Raw genomic sequence first — 11,907 nt, 5'->3', positions numbered from 1 at the left:
ATAGCTTATTTCGATGACTAACGTCTACACGTCCTCCAGGGCCGGCAACGTCGATGTTCAACTTCGACGTTGCTCAGCCCAACATCGAAATAGGCGCAGCGAGGGAACGTCTACACGTCAAAGTAGCACACATCGAAATAGGGATGCCAGGCACAGCTGCAGACAGGGTCACAGGGCGGACTCAACAGCCAGCCGCTCCCTTAAAGGGCCCCTCCCAGACACAGTTGCACTAAACAACACAAGATCCACAGAGCTGACAACTGGTTGCAGACCCTGTGCCTGCAGCATAGATCCCCAGCTGCCGCAGAAGCAGCCAGAAGCCCTGGGCTAAGGGCTGCTGCCCACGGTGACCATAGAGCCCCGCAGGGGCTGGAGAGAGAGCATCTCTCAACCCCCCAGCTGATGGCCGCCATGGAGGACCCAGCAATTTCGACGTTGCGGGACGCGGATCGTCTACACGGTCCCTACTTCGACGTTGAACGTCGAAGTAAGGCGCTATTCCTATCTCCTCATGAGGTTAGCGACTTCGACGTCTCGCCTCCTAACGTCGAAGTTAACTTCAAAATAGCGCCCGACGCGTGTAGACGCGACGGGCGCTATTTCGAAGTTGGTGCCGCTACTTCGAAGTAGCGTGCACGTGTAGATGCAGCTTAGGGCAGCAGTGAAGCAGCCAAAGTAATGAAAGGCAGCAGGTCCAGAACCTTACCAATGATGAGCAGCAACAAAGGGTCCTGTGGCACCTTATAGACTAACAGAAAAGTTTAGAGCATGAGCTTTCGTGAGTTAACTCACTTCTTCAGATGCAGCATCTGAAGAAGTGAGTTAACTCACGAAAGCTCATGCTCTAAACTTTTCTGTTAGTCTATAAGGTGCCACAGGACCCTTCGTTGCTGCTACAGATCCAGACTAACACGGCTACCCCTCTGATACTTACCAATGATGAGTGGCTATTTCAGACTGCAGTTTTCCCCTGATATAAGAGGCTAAATGAAGACTTGCAATTGGTCACTGAGGCAAGGTAGGTATATCGGGGCTTGAGGTTCCCTTAGAGTGGAAGACCCCAGAGTGAGGCAGCAATGGATGAGACACTGTCCAGAAAAGGGGTGTCTAGAGGTTGGATGAACTAATTCCCCTGTGACCACCAGAGGCACTGCGGCAGTGAGTTGCCCCGTTACAGTATGTTAAAATGGTTAACCAAATAAATGATAGTGCTTGATCAGTGAACTGTTTTAACCTTGGTCAAGCTGGCTGGACCACCACCTAGCCCACTGGGGCCTCCATACATGGGGCTGCTCTGGTCTGGTTTGGCTGGCTGCTGCTTGACTTAACTGGCATAAGCCAGTTAACCATTTTTTACCAATAAGCATACTGGCATGTATCATGTTTACTGATCTGCTCACTAGTAAATCATTTAACATCCCTATATAAAACCCTTGAAAGCAACACCCAGCTAGGAGCACCTTTTCACTCATGCCAATGGTGGAATTCTTCCCAAAATCTCCATGGATATTATAACAGGGTCATGTCAATGGATCCCAGCTGGAAGGGTAAAAGGCAGCTCAGGATGCAGCCTTGGCTAGGGGAAGAACAGAAAGAGCTAGTTAGCCTCCCAGGTGGAGGCAGCCGGGAATGGTGTCAAATAATCAATGAGGTCCAGCTGATCACATTGCTTATGTGCTGGTAGGGCTTTTAAAAAGCGATTTCAGTCTCGGGAGGGTAGAAACAGTGAGAGAGGAGGTGAATAAGGCAAGGAGGCTGAGATAAAAGGAGAGAAGACAGATAAGGAGTGATGAGCTGAAACACTGCACAAAGTGGTTTTTAGTTGTTGTTTTTGTCTTTGCTTTTAAGAAATGGACCCACTAAACTTCACAATCCTTTTAAGGTGCATAGATGAGTAAACTGAGTCACAGAGGGACTGTGATTGAAGTCAGTGGAGGATCTGAGACTAGAACTAAGGAGAGCTGATTCTGAGTCTTAGATTAAGACAGTAGCTCAGTACTTCATCTCCTCACCCTCTGCAATGAATTGGAAAAGTGAACTTTGTCTTCTTATGCATTGAAATAAAAAATGATACACTTAGCATGAATCATTGTTATAACATAAAGGATTTTCTTCAACCATCTACACAAATCCAGAGTTTCCTGAATGATGCACAACATGTTCTTTAATAAAGAATCTTCCATGGTATTTGTGGGAAATAGGTTTTTGTTTGTGTATGTAACCAGGTCACAAGAACACAATGGAAGGCAAAGCGGTTTTCTTTTAGCAAGAATGAATTGTCTCTAAAGATACAATTAGCTGAGATGGGAAAGGGGAATTTTACACAAGGCAAGAAATAGGTCAGCTCAGCTGAGGTTCCCTACTGCACTGACAGCTGGCTGAGACTATATATGTGCAAGATATATAGGTTCCAATGATTTATTGGTTTGTCTTTCTATATCTATTGTACAACAATGTTGAGAAAGCATTTTAAGAGCCCCAATTGATGAGGTAGAGGAAATGATGGGTTTTTTGCTCACAGATTCCACTGGGGACTTGAATATAATCATGAGACAGCATTATTCCCACCTGAGTACAAGAAGAAATACTGATAATTAGTTCTGACCATGGTGAAAAGCCTCAGAGGTCAGAAGAAGACTTTTATTCATCTGATCTTACTATGTATGTCAGTTTTTGTCATGTTGTAATGAAATTTAAGAGCATTTTTCTTCAGTCGAATATACAATATTTTTAGTTTACAAGTAATTGAAGAGTGGATAGAGAGCCCGATGTATAAAAAGAGCTGTTTATGTTGGGGAAAAAATCTGAACTCCATTTTCCAATGGTAAAAAAAGGTCCAGAGGGCTGATTAACTCTTTGAATACTCTAGATTTACAACAATATAATTCCATTGACTTCAACAGAATTATTTTTCATTCTTAATGGTGTATGAAAGATGTTTAGGAAATAGCATGTAAAGGGCTAGTATAAATTGCCACAGAGGGCATAAATTGGATAACTTCACTGAAGCCAATGTAATTATACAAGTTTGTATCAACTGAGGGCACCCTATTTGTGAACTCCACATGGGATGGAGAGTCCTGAATGAAGCTGTTGCTTTCTCTATCCTGGGCATTAATATCCTTATCTGTTCCTCCATCTATGCCCATAATAATCCCCAAGCAGGTGAACTGTTCCACATCTTCCAGGTCATCCCCTCCCGGTGTGATGCTGTTGTTGTTCGACTGGTTGATTTTAATTATCTTGGTCTTTCTCTTGTTAATGTTCAGTCCAGTCACTGAGACAGTTTTGCCTAGTGTTGTGACCTCTTCTTCCATGCTTTCATATTGGTATGAAAGGATGGCAACATCATGAGCAAAATCAATGTCCTCTAGCTGTTTGAAACATGACCACTGAATGCCCCAAAAATGGCCATCTGTTGTCCTGCTCATAATCCAATCCACTGTAATCAACAACAGGAAAGGTGACAGTGGGCACCCTTGTTGCACTCCTGAGAGTATGCTGAAGGATTCTGTCAAGACACCATTGTGAACAACTTGGCGTGTTGAGGGTTCACACACTGAATAGATCAGATTAATAATTTTGGATGGGATGCCACAGTGTTGCAGCAGTTTCACGAGGTGTCTCTCTCAATGCTGTTGCAGGCCTTTTCAAGGTGAGTCAAATACGGACTCGCTAAATTGGAAGGTCAGGGCATCCCTGTTGATCCCAGTACTTCTCACAGTCATAAGGAATAAGGGAAGTCAACAGGAGAGTTTCTTCTTTTAACCTGCTGTGAGGACAGTGGAGAAAGTCAACCTAAGGTTCATCAAATCCAGCTACTCTATTCTCATAGCTGTAGTTGAGTATCTTAGGTCAACTTTCTCTTCTACTGTAGACCCTGCACTGAGAATTTGGTGTTTATAGGCCATTTGTAAAACTTGCTGCCACAAACTCTGCCTGTTTACAGGGAAATAGGGCAGCAGTGAAGATGAGTGTTTTTAAAATAAAGTGGGCAAGTGATGGAAAGAACTGAATATATAAATTAAGTCAAGGAGGAGGAATTCTTTAGAACAGATTTTAAATAAATCAATTAGAAACACAATATTTTCCACCACGGCTGCTTTCTTGAGTAACTTGTGTTGTTCCTGTGGCAATGATGGTTCTTAAATTTTTGCATAGTTAGGAGGCTGAGGTTACTACAAGATACATTCAAATTTGTGGAATTCAAATTTGTAACACTGGATTTTACAAATTCTCATTTGAGTATCCTCACCTCCCCATAAATTATCCACAAATTTGAGTTAGTGCTGCCACAGCAAATTGCCAAAGATCAACTGTTGCAGCAGTGCATTGTGGGAACCTATCCCACAGTTCCCTCAGCTCCATAGCATTCTGTTTTTTTCGTTGGTGCAGTATGGGAAAAAATGCCCTATAAGTGATTGTATGTGATGTCATCTTCACACATTGTAGCCCCTGAAATCTTTTCCATGGGAGAAGACTCTGTCAACAGCCAGCCTCTGAGATCTTTGCCACAGAGGGCAGGGGGATACTGTTCAGAATTCACATTCCTGGCATTCAAATTTAAATTTGCAGGCTTCCTGTTACATGCACACCTGAGGTACATTGGACATGCAACTGGCCAGAATAGACAACTGTGGGGCATTGTGGGATACATGCGGGTCTCTTCTGGAGACCAGTAACGCTGGTTTAAATGGAAGCTGTTGTCACACTATCATTAATCCTAACACTTACATTCCAACTTCCCATTATTCCTACTTGGGTTGTCTGAGTAAGAATATTGGTTGTAGTGTCTCCTAAATTCAAAATAATGGTATCTGATGTGTAAACAGTCACAATTTAAAACTGACATAAGACCCTTAGAATCAAAGTTATGCTGTAGCATAGACATAGCCTGAGAGAAAGACATGGAACAGTGGATCAGTGGAGGAGGAACAGAAAATATCCAATATATTTACACTCAAACTCACCTGATAAGGTTGCTGGGAAAAAAGAATAGGATCTCTGAAGAGCCTCCAAGCACTCATTTGGATCAAGAGCTGGAGGAGAAAAAGTCAGCCTTCCTCTCCCCCATCTTCTTCTGCAGAAGTAGATAAACTCATCATGCCCAGTGCAAGTAAGGAATAATCTTCTCCCTAGTTTTCCTGTTATTCACCAGGATACTTCTTAGGCTCAAATAAGTCTCATATTTCATATTTCATATTTGTACCCTATCAGCCGCTAGTCTTCTATTTCTGACATGCATTAAACAACCATGAAATGTTCTTCATACTGTTCTGTACAACACTTCTTAAGAAAGTCAGCAATCAGTAATTATATAACTTTAGCTTCTTTTTTCAGATGGCAGCAATTTCATTCTCTGCTAATAAAATGGATTAGATTTTTTTTTGACTCTGCAATCCAGAGAGATGACTTTCTGGTTCATTATACTGACCCCATATGTTCCTGATCATTCCCCTCCTGCCCTTCTTTTAAGTATGTCGTATGGGATTTCGAGTCAATTTTTACTGATCATAGGCTATGTCTACACTAGCCCCAAACTTCAAAATGGCCATGTAAATGGCCATTTCGAAGTTTACTAATGAAGCGCTGAAATACATATTCAGCACCTCATTAGCATGCGGGTGGCCGCGACTCTTCAAAATTGACACGGCTTGCCACTACGTGGCTCGTCCCGAAGGGGCTCCTTTTCGAAAGGACCCTGCCTACTTCGAAGTCCCCTTATTCCTGTGAGCAGCTGGGAATAAGGGGACTTTGAAGTAGGTGGGGTCCTTTTGAAAAGGAGCCCCGTCGGGATGAGCTGCATGGCGGCAAGCCGCATCAATTTCGAAGTGCTGTGGCAGCCCGCATGCTAATGAGGAGCTGAATATGCATTTCAGGGCTTCATTAGTAAACTTCGATAGTGTGACAACAGCTTCCATTTAAACCAGCGTTACTGGTCTCCAGAAGAGACCCGCATGTATCCCACAATGCCCCACAGTTGTCCATTCTGGCCAGTTGCATGTCCAATGTACCTCAAGTGTGCATGTAACAGGAAGCCTGCAAATTTAAACACATTTACATGGCCATTTCGAAGTTTGGGGCTAGTGTAGACACGGCCATAGAATCATAGAATCAAAGGGCTGGCAGGGAGCTCATTGATTCCAGCCCCCTGCTTCAAGCAGGATCAACCCCAACTAAGTTATCCCAGCCAGGACTTTGTCAGGCCAGGACTTAGAAACCTCTAGGGATGGAAATTCAACCACCTCTCTAGGGAACACATTCCAGTGCTTCACCACAAACCCGGTGAAGTATTTTTTCCTGATATCCAACCTACTCCTCTCCCTATGTAACTTCAGACCATTGCTCCTTGTTCTGCCCTCTGTCACCACTGAGAACAGTTTCTGTCTATCCTCTTTAGAGCTCCCCTTAAGGAAGTTGAAGGCTGCTATTAAATCACCCCTTAGTCTTCTCTTCTGCAAAGTAAATAAGCCCAAATCCCTCAGCCTCTCCTCATAGGTCATGTGATCCAGCCCCTTTATCATTTTTGCTGACCTCTGCTAAACCTGGTCCAGCAAATCCACATCCTTTCTATACAGGGGGCACCCAAAACTGGACACAATATTCTAGATGTGGCCTCACCAGTGCCAAATAGAGGGGAACAACTTCTCTATATCTGCTTGAAATGCTTTTCCTAATGCACCCCAATGTGCCATTAGCTTTCTTGGTTACAAGGGCACACTGTTTACTCCAACCCAGCCTTGCGTCCACCATAATCCCTAGGTCCCTTTCTGCTGTACTGCTGCTTAGGCAGCTGGTTCCCAGCCTATAACAATGCTTGGGATTCTTCCATCCCAGCTGCAGGACCCTACACTTCTCCTTGTTGAACTGCATCAAATTTATTTTGGCCCAATCCTCCAATTTATCCAGGTCACTTTGGATCCTATCTTTACCCTCCAACTTATCTATCTCTTCCCCTAGCTTACTGTCATCTGCAAACTTGCTGAGGGCGCAATCCAGTCACTCATCCAGGTCGTTAATAAATATGTTGAACAACACCGATCCCAGAATTGAGGCTTGGGGCACTCCACTTCAGACTGACCACCATCCAGATACTAAGCCATTGACCACTACCCCTTGGGCTTGACTGTCAAGCCAGCTTTCTATCTATCTTATAGTCTTAGTATCCAATTCATAAGAACATAAGAACGGCCATAGTGGGTCAGACCAAAGGTCCATCCAGCCCAGTATCCTGTCTGCCGACAGTGGCCAGTGCCAGGTACCCCAGAGGAGGTGAACTGAAGACAATGATCAAGCGATTTGTCTCCTGCCATCTGTCTCCAGCCTTTGACTAAAGGCTAGGGGCACCATAATTTACCCTTGGCTAATAGCCATTTATGGACCTAACTTCCAAAAAATTATCAAGCTCTTTTTTAAACTCTGATAGAGTGCTGGCCTTCACAGCCTCCTCCGGCAAGGAGTTCCACAGGTTGACTGTGTGCTGTGTGAAGAAAAATTTTCTTTTATTAGTTTTGAACCTACTACCCATTAATTTCATTTGGTGTCCTCTAGTTCTTATATTATGGGAACAAATAAATAACTTTTCAATATTCACTTTCTTCACACCATTCACGATTTTATATACCTCTATCATATTGCCCCTCAATCTCCTCTTTTCTAGACTGAAAAGTCCCAGTCTATCTAGCCTCTCGTCATATGGGACCCTTTCCAAACCCTTGATCTTTTTAGTTGCCATTTTCTGAACTTTTTCTAATGCCAGTATATCTTTTTTGAGGTGAGGAGATCACAACTGCACGCAGTACTCAAGATGTGGGCGTACCATAGTTTTATATAGGGAAAGTATGATATTCTTCATCTTATTTTCTATCCCTTTTTTAATAATTCCTAACATCCTATTTGCTTTACTGACTGCCGCTGCACACTGCGTGGATGTCTTCAGAGAACTATCCACTATAATTCCAAGATCCCTTTCCTGATCTGTTATATCTAAATTTGCCCCCATCACATTGTATGTATAATTGGGGTTATTTTTCCCAATGTGCATTACCTTACACTTACCCACATTAAATTTCATTTGCCATTTTGCTGCCCAGTCACTCGGGTTGTTGTGATCTTTTTGAAGTTCTTCACAATCTACTTTGGTTTTGACTATCCTGAACAGCTTGGTATCATCTGTAAACTTTGCCACCTCACTGCTTACCCCTTTCTCAAGATCATTGATGAACAAGTTGAACAGGATTGGTCCCAGGACTGACCCTTGGGGAACACCACTAGTTACCTGCCTCCATTGTGAAAATTTACCATTTATTCCAACCCTTTGTTTCCTGTCTTTTAACCAGTTCCCAATCCATGAAAGGATCTTTCCTCCTATCCCATGACCACCTAATTTACATAAGAGCCTTTGGTGAGGGACCTTATGTCCACTGGATTCCCCGTCTGCATGTTTGTTAACCCCTTCAAAGAACTCTAATAGATTAGTAAGACACGACTTCCCTCTACAGAAACCATGCTGACTTTTGCCCAACAAATCATGTTCTTCCAAGTGTCTAACAATTTTATTCTTTACTATTGTTTCTACTAATTTGCCCGGTACTGATGTTAGACTTACTGGTCTGTAATTGCCAGAGTCTCCTCTAGAGCCCTTTTTAAATATTGGCGTTATATTAGCTGTCTTCCAGTCATTGGGTACCGAAGCTGATTTAAAGGATAGGTTACAAGCCACCATTAATAGTTCTGCAATTTCACATTTGAATTCTTTCAGAACCCTTGGGTGAATGCCATCTGGTCCTGGAGACTTGTTACTGTTCAGCTTATCAATTAGTTCCAAAACCTCTTCTACTGACACTTCAATCTGGGACAGTTCCTCAGATTTGTCACCTACAAAGGACGGCTCAGATTTGGGAACCTCTGTAATATCCTCAGCTGTGAAGACTGAAGCAAAGAAATCATTTAGTTTCTCTGCAATGGCATTATCTTCCTTGATTGCTCCTTTTATATCTCTATCGACCAGGGGTCCCACTGCTTTTTTAGCAGGCTTCCTGCTTCTAATGTACTTAAAAAACATTTTACTATTGTTTTTTTGAATTTATGGCCAACTGTTCCTCAAAAGCTTTTTTGGTTTTTCTTATTACATTTTTACACTTAATTTGGCAGTGTTTATGTTCCTTTCTATTTTCCTCACTAGGATCTGACTTCCACTTTTTAAAGGATGCCTTTTTATCTCTCACTGCCTCTTTTACATGGTTGTTAAGCCACAGTGGCTCTTTTTTAGGTCTCTTACTTTGTTTTTTAATTTGGTGTATACATTTAAGTTGGGTCTCTAATATGGTGTCCTTGAAAAGATTCCACACAGCCTGCAGGGATTTTACTTTAGTTACTCTACCTTTTAATTTCTGTTTAACTAACCTCCTCATTTTTGTATAATTCTCCTTTTTGAAATTAAATGCCAGAGTGTTGGACTGCTGTGGTGTTCTTCCCAACACAGGACTATTAAAAGTGCTTATGTTATGGTCACTATTTCCAAGTGGTCCTGTAATAGTTACTTCTTGGACCAGATCCTGCTTTCCAGTCAGGACTAGATCGAGAATTGCCTCTCCCCTTGTGGGTTCCTGTACCAGCTGCTCCAAGAAGCAGTCCTTCAAGGCATCGAGAAATTTTATCTCTGAATCCTGTCCTGAGGTGACATGTACCCAGTCAATATGGGGATAATTGAAATCCCCTATTATTACTGATTTTTTTATTTTGATAGCCTCTCTAATCTCCCTTAACATCTCAGTATCACTATCACTGTCCTAGTTAGGTGGTCGATAATATATTCCTCGTGCCATAGTCCTATTACAGGAAGGAATTGCTATCCATGCCATAGTCCTATCCATACTTCCTTAACATATGGGCAAGAATGTTGTGGGAGACTGTAACAAAAGCTTTGCTGAAGTCAAGGTATATCACATCCACTGACTTCCCTATGTCCACAGAGCCTGTTACCTCATCATAGAAACTAATCAGATTGGTCATGTACGACTTGCTCTTGGTCAATCCATGTTGACTACTATCGATCACTTTTCCCTCTTCCAAGTGCTCCAAAATGGATTCCTGGAGGATCCCTTCCATTATTTTCCCAGGTACTGAGATAAGGCTGACCAGTCTATAATTCCCTTGATCGTCTTTCTTTCCTTTTTTAAAGATGGGCACTACATTTGCATTATTCCAATCATCCTGGATCTCTGCTAATCTCCAAGAATCTTCAAAGATAATGGCCAAGGGCTTGGCAATGACATCCGCCAATTCCCTCAGCATTTTTTGATACATTGGATCTAGACCCCTGGATTTGTGTACATCTAGTTTTTCTAGGTAGTTCTTTACTTGTTCTTTCCCCACTGAGGGCAGCCCTCCAACTTCCCGTACTGAGCAAAAAGTTTCAGATAACTGTACAGATCTTAACTAAATATTAGCAAAGGACAAACCACTGTATTAAAGATAAGGTGGTTAGAAGTTGGTTTAATATATCTTTATTAAACCAGTTTGTGTTGGTAAAAGAAAGAGAAACTTTTGAACTACACAGCGCTCTTCTTCAGGTCTGGAAAGGTAATCAGAGTGTCACAGCTAAATACAAAGTGGAAAAGATTATTGTCAACAAGAGTGAAAGCTGTTGCATGAGGCCTTCAAAAGGAAGTGAGTCATGAACACCCGCATTTGTAGAGTTAAGGAGCATTATTGGGTTATATAGTGCTGTGAAGAGCTATAAAACCAGCATCTCTCAGTCAATCGCTCTGATTATCTAACGACATTTTGCCCATGAAAACTTATGCTCTAATAAATCAGTTAGTCTATAAGATGCTACCGGACTTCTCATTGGTTATGCAGATGCAGACTAACACGGCTACCCCTCTGATACTTAATAAAATTATGAATTTAAGGTCCCAGGCTCTTCTTTTGAAGGTAATTCGCAGGTTTTATTTGAGAATGAGGACTAAGGTCAGCCAGGTGCCCTTACTCTGCTAGGATTCCATTTGGCAGTAGCTGCTATATTTTTCTTCTTGGCTTATTAAATTAATTGACTCCTATTGATGATGCCAGGGATCTCTGTAAAGGTAGTGTTTCTGGAGCAGACATTATTTGTATTACAACTATAAAGGGGAGAATATCTTTACAGAGAAAAAATCAAAAATCAGTTGCAAGGTCCTGATTATATTTTGTTGGGCATGTTAGTTGATGCAGATGATAGTACTTTTAAATGGTTTGACAAGTCGGAAATGAAATTTACCAGTTGGATTGAGGAGAAGAGTAATGAGGAGCTCCTAAACACATGTGCTACTATGAATATTAAGTCTGGGGGATGGAGCAAAATCAGTTGTGAAAATCTTCCTCTTGCAGGGACCTTTTATAAAACAGCCTTTGCATATGAACAGATGTACTTGCCAGATAAAACTGCCATGACTCCCACCTCGTTCATAGTTTTAACTATAGTTGTGACAGTTTCTGCAGCATTATTTTGGTTCCTGTACAAAAGAAATATTTATTTTGGAGCTTTATGTACCATACACCATTCAACACCTGAAATTCCATACACTGATGAAACTGTTCTACTAGATGAAGAAAATGAGTATACTACTTAATAGTTAAAGTTATACAATTTTATTTAAATGTCAAAAAGTGGCATCCATACTTAAGCATCAATCCTGTAACCCCTTCAGCACATGTGTAACTTTGCTTGCATAAAAATGTGCTAGTTGTTAGGACCCAGCTAGTGAAGACAGCTGTCAGAGTTCCTTTTCATAGATTCTCTTAAAATTTCCTAAGTGCATCTGGAAATATCTTAAGAGTGTGAGCTGGTCTGTCTTAGTGAAGTGTCATTCTGAAAAGAGCAAGCATTTAGTTATGCCACAAACCTTAAATGTAAATTAGCCC

At 41.9% G+C, this 11,907-nt stretch overlaps 1 pseudogene; it reads left to right on the top strand.

Annotated features, from left to right (window-relative positions):
• The first annotated feature begins 5,103 nt into the window (after positions 1-5,103).
• LOC142013443 (CD302 antigen-like) lies at positions 5,104-11,615 on the top strand (annotated as a pseudogene).
• Positions 11,616-11,907: the final 292 nt, after the last annotated feature.

This window comes from Carettochelys insculpta, chromosome 5 (assembly GCF_033958435.1).
Source record: "Carettochelys insculpta isolate YL-2023 chromosome 5, ASM3395843v1, whole genome shotgun sequence".
Taxonomy (NCBI): domain Eukaryota; kingdom Metazoa; phylum Chordata; order Testudines; family Carettochelyidae; genus Carettochelys; species Carettochelys insculpta.
This window is presented reverse-complemented; position numbering and strand designations above follow the sequence as displayed.